Source organism: Lolium rigidum, chromosome 1 (genome assembly GCF_022539505.1).
Source record: "Lolium rigidum isolate FL_2022 chromosome 1, APGP_CSIRO_Lrig_0.1, whole genome shotgun sequence".
Classification (NCBI taxonomy): Eukaryota; Viridiplantae; Streptophyta; class Magnoliopsida; order Poales; family Poaceae; genus Lolium; species Lolium rigidum.
Window position 1 is genome coordinate 125,056,957 of NC_061508.1, and position 7,832 is coordinate 125,064,788.

The following is a 7,832-nucleotide window of genomic DNA, read 5'->3' on the forward strand; positions in this document are numbered from 1 at the left end:
CGAATTCCTCTTCGGTGCTTCATCGTCGGCTGCAGAAGCAAGGAAGTCTCCGGCGCTCCGTCGACGACGGCCGGCCGTATTGCTTGCTGTGGTTCCGCATGGCGCCCCTGCCCCATCCCCTATGGCCACCGTTGCTTCCTCCTCTCCTCCGACCCCTCCCATTCCTCTATCCCCTATCCGTCTCATTCGTTTCCCTCTCCAGAGTCCAGACCGTCCGCAATTCGCCGCTTCGCACGTGCGTAGACTTCCTCGCGGCCCACGCACTCTGTCGTCCGCTCCATTGAGTTGCGGTGAGGGAGACGTCCAGAGGCGGCCGGGGCGGCTGGCAGCGAGCAAGAACGGGAGAGGATGCGGCTGGGTTGTGCAAGCGATGGAGGGCGGCCGGAGCGGCGGTTTCCGGTGGTGCGCTGGCGCGTGGCCGGCAAGGTCCGTGTGAAAGAGAGAGGAAGGTCAGGTCACGGGGACAGAACATGCGAAACTCGAACCAAAGCGAATCGTTTTTTTCTGACTAAGCGGTGGCAGTTACTGTAAATTAGGTTGAAAATCAGAGGTAAAAATAGATGGATGACGGAAACCTTTTTTTCTTTATTATTTGGGCCAGATTGGAATAGGTGGGCCAGATTTTTATTTGGGCCCAATGTTTCTGTCCAATCCAAAACAGTGATTAACTTAGGGAACACACAATTTTTAGGGCCCAATGTTCGTGAGTGATGTGAATTAATAAAATTGTGTGTTCCCTAAAAAAAGAGATGATCGGATTTGTTTTTTTGGTGGTTTCGTGGTTTGTAAACCACGATCATATGTACTGTACAGTATCTATCTATCTATCTATCTATCTATCTATCTATCTATTATATTATTAAAACAACAAACAACCGATGGTCTAGATTAAGCAACACCAAAACGAATGGTTTAGACTAAAAGAGAGGGAATAATTGTAGTCAAAATCGGTTAGAATATCGGAGAGAAACCGGTTCGCACGAGATACCCATTGAAATCGTATCGTGCACTCCATGGCGGCGGCCACGCGAGTTCCTTCGTCACCAGCGGCAACGTGATCGAATCGCCGGCTAGGTATCCATCAAGTTACGAGTCCCAAGCAAGCAGGATGCAGGAAGCCGTAGTATGTTTGTCGACATCGTATCATGCGGATATTTCGTCGCAGCGGCGGCGGCATCTGCAGGCAATGGGGGTGCTTATGCTGCACGCATCTACAAATCTACATCCATTTTTTAAACTGAAGGCCTTAGCCCTGCTTTAAATTAATAAAGCAACAATCTACATCCATTGAAGACTGGCTGTGTGCCGTGCTTACATGTTCCAAATCAGGCAGGTGTCAGATCGGTCGTGATCGTCAGTTCGTGATTGCGCGAGAATAGACAAATTTCTCCGGCCGTCTAACCAACGTTGGTTGGCTTCTAGGTTCGTGAAGGGATGAGCAAGACTTTAGACATCAAGAACTAATGCATCGAGATCACGCCGGCTCATGGTGTCCAGCGCGCCGCTGCAGTGACAACGCCTAGGCGGCTGTCTCTCCAGGGGCATGGACAACCGGTGTACCGTGTCACAGTGCCCAACGCTGGCAACGCAACGGCCCACCGGATACGAGGATGAGCCGCCGCCTGGCTCGCACGGCCTGCCCTCCCCTGTGCTCCCGCGCCGCCGTTTGGGCGAGGGTTGCACTACTATCTCTTGGACTTCTCCGATCAAGCCCCTACCATGAATCGTTGCGCCGGCTTGGACTTCGACTACAACATTCACCACCAAGTATGATTTACTCTTAACTTCCAAACGTCCATATTAATCTGCAGCCACTGATTGTTACTTGCACGAACTTAGGATTTAGTAGTAAAACCGCGCCATCACAGGCATGCATGATGCAACGATATAATGGACTTGAGCAGGTAACATCTCTGCATGATCATGATACGATGACCAAATAGAAAACAAAACAATTGCCGAAGGTAGCAATTTGCACCATTAAGTGTATTTTTAGTCAGGTCTACAAATGTGGTATATGAAGCTGCAGACTCTGACGAGATGGTAAACTGAATCCTAGGTGAAATAGACTGATTAGCTGGGTTTAATAAGTAAGAGAGTTTGGGAGACAAGAAGATGCAGAAGTAGCAGTTCAGTTACAAGTTCCGAAAGAGCAGGCCGGACACCTAATTGTTCAGAACAAAGGCACAGTCTTGCACACGTCCTCAGTCTCTTTTATTTGTTTATTTATTTATTGCAATATCATATATATTTCTTCAACAACATTGACGATTTGAAACAGCATACCAAGAAGTAGCGGGTGCTACGGTCGGAAATTAGGCTCTGGGTGAAGGTAGAGCTCATGGATCATGTGTTAGTTTGTCACTGGTGATGAGGCAGAGCACTGGATCAGAGCCGTCCGCGTGGCCTCAACTGCTGCAACAAATTGGGTCGGCTATGAGGCGGTGTTAAATTCTAGGTGAGCACAAAACCCTATAGGGATGTCAATGCGTCAGCATTCGAGGTTCCATGGAATTCATTGTACACAGGAAATATGCCATGTGAATATGGTCAATGAATATAACCATGCTGGACCTGATGACCAAAAGGTAGTGATCAGTTCAATTGAATTCATAAGTATTTTTTGTGATCCTCATGCAGATAACTTTAATATTTATTATCTGAGATTGCATAATTATTTATCAGTTTTGTGTTTCTTCAGAAAATAACTTAATTGTTACTGTAAGTTGTTCATTGCTATGCAGACAACCTTCTTTGATTGTTGGGAACAATAATGACTCGCAATGAGGAGAGTCATGTATGTCCTCAAAATAACTCTCCGCAACGCATGCCACGGAGAACTCACGGCCCCCTAAAAAATAAGGTAGAGCTCATGGGGCAAAATTTACAATGCTAGCCTCAAGAAACTCAAGGCCACAATAACACGAGAGCATGACATCCAAATGAACAAGCTCTCACTATGCCAACTGCATTCAAATATATGAATTTGAGGTTCGAGCCATGTATGTGGTGGTACCAAATAAAATTAAGTAACGTCCATAAGCCCGCAGCCACCACAATCGATGTTAGCCTGCAGCATTACATTGTAGCTTGCACAAACTCATGAATTGGCACTCCAACTCTTGCAAGGATGGATACAAGAACCAAGCTGGAAAGATCTCTGCATCCATGCAAGGAGCAGCGGGAAACCATGAAAGTAAAATATATACCCTCCATTCCTCCTTTTTCTTAATAATATTGAGTTATTATCTTATTTATCACTGAAATAAACTTTCTTACAGCAAGGCGTCATTGCGAGTCAAACAACAAACACTATAGAAGATGTGGCAAAGGTAATTTTTTCACCATTAGGTGCTCTCAGTAGTTCAAACAATAGGGGACTGAAGTTAAAGACTTGGACAAGAAAGTAGAGTGAAGCGTAGGTGAAACATAGTAATTTATAACCAGTCTCTGAAAACACGATCTACATACTACATGTGTAAACTGAATGTTCTGTTAAAATTAAGCAAAATTTGAACGGTTCTTAGTGTACATATAACATGTTCTATTATTTTAAAATAATAACTCCACTACTGATGCCATTTAATTTATAGCTATCATAATATTGCTTGGTATCTACGACCGCTCTTTTGGCCTGGGAGTTGAGAATTGCTGCTAATTTATTTTGCAACCGATGCTCATAACAGTATCTACAGCTTACAAAGAAACTAACTTTACTGCTTCAGTCATGCAAATCACTACGGATAAATGTTTGTATGTTTGTCTTCATATTCCTTGAAGTCAGATCCGTTTGGATAAGGGTTTGCGGTATACTTGACAATAGAATTTAAGTAAAATCTTATGCCTGGATGGTATCTATTGAATAAATTATTTAAAATAGGGGAGGTAATGGGGAAAATTACGGACAACACTTCCAAACTTATGATGTTAGGTAATGTGCCGGCCTAATAGTGCAAAAGACAGGCTATTGATTACTTTTTGTTTATGATGGTAGAACTTGGTGCAGAAGACACGGTGATACGAGTTTCAGGGATGCAAAAATATGGCCTAATAGATTCACTCCTTAGATAATTTATCCTATGTATGAGAGAAAAATTCATATATCTTGGTTTGTGTAAATGATACATGAAGTTGGAGTATTCTACTAGAGATCTTATAAATTAGATGACTGATCGAGAAGTAGCATAATTTATAGATGATGTACCCAAAAACAGTCCACGAGCGCCGATATAAATGATTGCTGGAGTGTGAAAAAATAAATATAATAATGACATAGTCCACTCCTGTATAAGAGAACTTGAAAGACAAAATCGGAATGGTATTTAGGTTTAACATCTACAACATATATGTATATTTAATCACCTAGCTACATGAAAATGTTGAAGCAGCTGAAAGCTCAACAAACAGAGAACCATAAATCATTCTATTATATTTTAAATTTACCAAAACAAAATTAAAGATAGTATCAAGAAGAAAAACGATATCAAGATTTTTGTTATATCATGGCTAGCCGCACAATTGTGCGGGCTATCCTGCTATGAAAATAAAAAGAACGGCAAATAATCCATGTTAATCTTTGGTGGTTAAAACCTCAACCATCTCCCTGGTTTTAGATCAATCCAACATAGGGAAATAATAGACAGAATCGTAAACAATCTGTAGAATAACCTGCTTTGCTTGGGATATACATGGAATAACAATCCTTGAGGCGTTGCTTCGCAAATCTCCAGAATAACAATCCTACAAATAATTAACGGTTTGGATTAGCTGGACGGAAGCAAATAAAAAACAACGGCAAAGATTAATAATTTCCTAACGCGATCTGGATATGCGCATATGAGAGTTCTTCTATCCCACGTCTACCCCATCTAGGAGCCGGACACCAAAACAGGTCTCATGTTCCACACGACACGATCAAGCGATAGGGTTCCAACTTCCAAGTTAGATCCACGTGGCCGCCTATCCTGCCGCCGCCAGCCCGCCATCGCCGCCGCTACGCACGAGCTCTGCAGGATCTTCCGTCTCCATCGCCTCTCTTTCTCCTCTCTGTCCCTGGCTGCTGCACACCCCTCCACTTCACTTCCTCCGGGTGTGTTCTCCGTGGTTTGCAGATTGTTTTCCATGGCGCCATCCCATACAAAAAGCTAACACGTCATTCTGCTGTTTCCCGTTCTCAACTCTGTGTGACAGTCTCGATTCCCAAGCAAGAGAGCACCAAGGATTATTATTATGCAAATTGTTTACCAAGCAAAGCACCAAGGATTGTTATTCTGGAGATTTGCGAAGCAACGCCTCAAGGATTGTTATTCCATGTATATCCCAAGCAAAGCAGGTTATTCTACAGATTGTTTACGATTCTGTCTATTATTTCCCTATGTTGGATTGATCTAAAACCAGGGAGATGGTTGAGGTTTTAACCACCAAAGATTAACATGGATCTTGATTGTCGTTGGTTGGGGTTGAGAAAATCTGTTTGTGCTAATTCTTTGCCTGGCTGTTCTGGGCTCCTGGCTGTTTAGTGTTTTCAGCTGGAGCACTTGCAGCTTCTATAGCAATAGAAGCACCTTGCAGGTTTAATTACTTAAGCTAATATACAATTTTTTATTTTGTTTCAGGTATGTGACTACTCTGATTAGGTCATATATCCGAGAAAAGGGAGGGCAAGTTTTCCACATGATTGAACACGTTCATAAATATGAAGTTATCTGATCAGGAGAACCCAATTGGGTCATTACGAGTCCACCATTGTCAATGTATCTCAGGAAGGGGTGCTTTATCATTCAATATTTCAAACTATTAAGTAGACACTAATGTTTGTACACTTAATTTACTTTCAGATTTAGTGGATTGTGTTTTACAATGTTGTGCATACCTGCTATTGATGGTAAACACTGAAAGTATGTACCTTTTTACCAAAAAAACATTTTTTAAGTACTTCATACAAGTATACAACACTGGAAAATACCCCCTCCTCCCCATATTAGGAGGATATTAGTTTTGGGAAAAGTCTGTATATAAAAATATAACAACATCCACAATACCTAATGCATATAATATGAAAACATATTTCATGATGGGTTGAATAACATCGAGTTGATATTGTAGATGCTAATATTTATTCTATATATTTAGTCAAACCTTATAAATTTTGACTTTGATTCAAATTAATAAAAAATCGTAATATGGGAGGGAGGGAGTATCAGTTGTGGCATTGTGACATTTACTTTCCTTCAATAAAAAAAATTCTAGGTGCTACTGCATTGGAATTTTATTGTGTCTTCAATGTGAAATATGATACCGCTTAGTATATTATTGTGCTCCCTTCTCTTGCGATAAATGATTTCTGCATTCCATGGGTTAACTAAATTGCATAGAAACATGAGGGCGTCTGAATAATAAGTAATGTATTGGATGGGATCCCTCCTGTTGAAAATTGCTTCTCATGTTCCATTCTATAATCCAGAGGGAAAATATAGACCGCTTATTATTGCATGTATAATTCCCTTTCCTTCAGCACACAATTTCTAAGCGAATGGAATGGAAATGGCATGCCAGTATTTTACTCGGAAGGATGCCTGGAGTTGACAAATATATGGTAATATATTCCAGCGGTAACAAATAAAGTTTTTTTCTGTATGACTCAGCTAGGAGTACAATTCTATGTTGTAATTTGTGATGCCTATTCTTTACCTCACACCATAATAGAAAAGCAGCGCTAACTTGGAAGAGAAATTGGAGATGTTGAGTCAAAATCGTATTGATCACGGACACGAGAGAAGAGAAAACAAATCGCGAGCATACATATGTTGGATACAAAGTTGGAGACACGCATCATCAAAATTGATTAAAAGAAAGCTGTTAAAACATGATTAGAAGGAACAGGGGAGGGGAAGAGTTAAGAGATGACGATTCTATACTGTCGTCCGCTGTACATTCGTCAGCTTCTATGTAGGAGTGGAACTGGACAACAACCATCTTACGCATCAGATCATGCCCGGGCATGCAGTCAGGCATGTCGACCTAACGACGCTCATGCCGCTGACTCGCAATAGGCAGCCTCTACCGGTTGGCTCTGCCCCCAAATTACACTACGGGAGAATTGTTGTACGCCGACGGCCAGGCGATGTGCCGACGGCCAAATGTCGGGGCCGTCGGCACAGTAGCCTCCGGAGCGCGGCGACGAGGATGACCGTCGGCGTTAAATTGGCCGTCGGTACAGGCTGGAGGTGCCGACGGTCACCGTCGGCACAGTTCTGGCCGTCGGCACAGAACCAGTCTGGCCGTCGGCACAACTTTTTTTTTCTTTTTTTTCCACTACAGAACTGTGCCGACGGTTAAACCGTCGGCATAGCTTTTTCCTATTTCTCAACGGCAATCTTCAAAAAAGCATAACTAAATCATTCTAACTGAGAAAAATAAGTATAATATATCAAATTTTGCAGAAAAACAAGATCTATCATAGAAAAATATCAAAAATGAAATATTTCAAATACCTAAATAAATTTTCTTATAAATGAGCTATAATGTTCGAGGTTTCATGGCTTTCACACACGCCAAAAATGAAAAAATGGTCGCTCGTGGGTCGGATTAGAAATCCGCGTCCGGGGTATTGCTTACCATCCTAGAGCCCACACACGTGCCAAATATGACCTCGTTTCGGAAAATTATGCCATGTCGAGGCCGTTTCCCACCTCATTTCCCCTGAAATCCATAGAACTCTAGACGTGATAGCTCTTTTCGTAAGGGTTTTCCAAAATAATTGCCACATCCCAGTTTTGACAAATGGAATAGTTACTATGACATATAAAATGACGCTACGCGGCTCCGTGAGA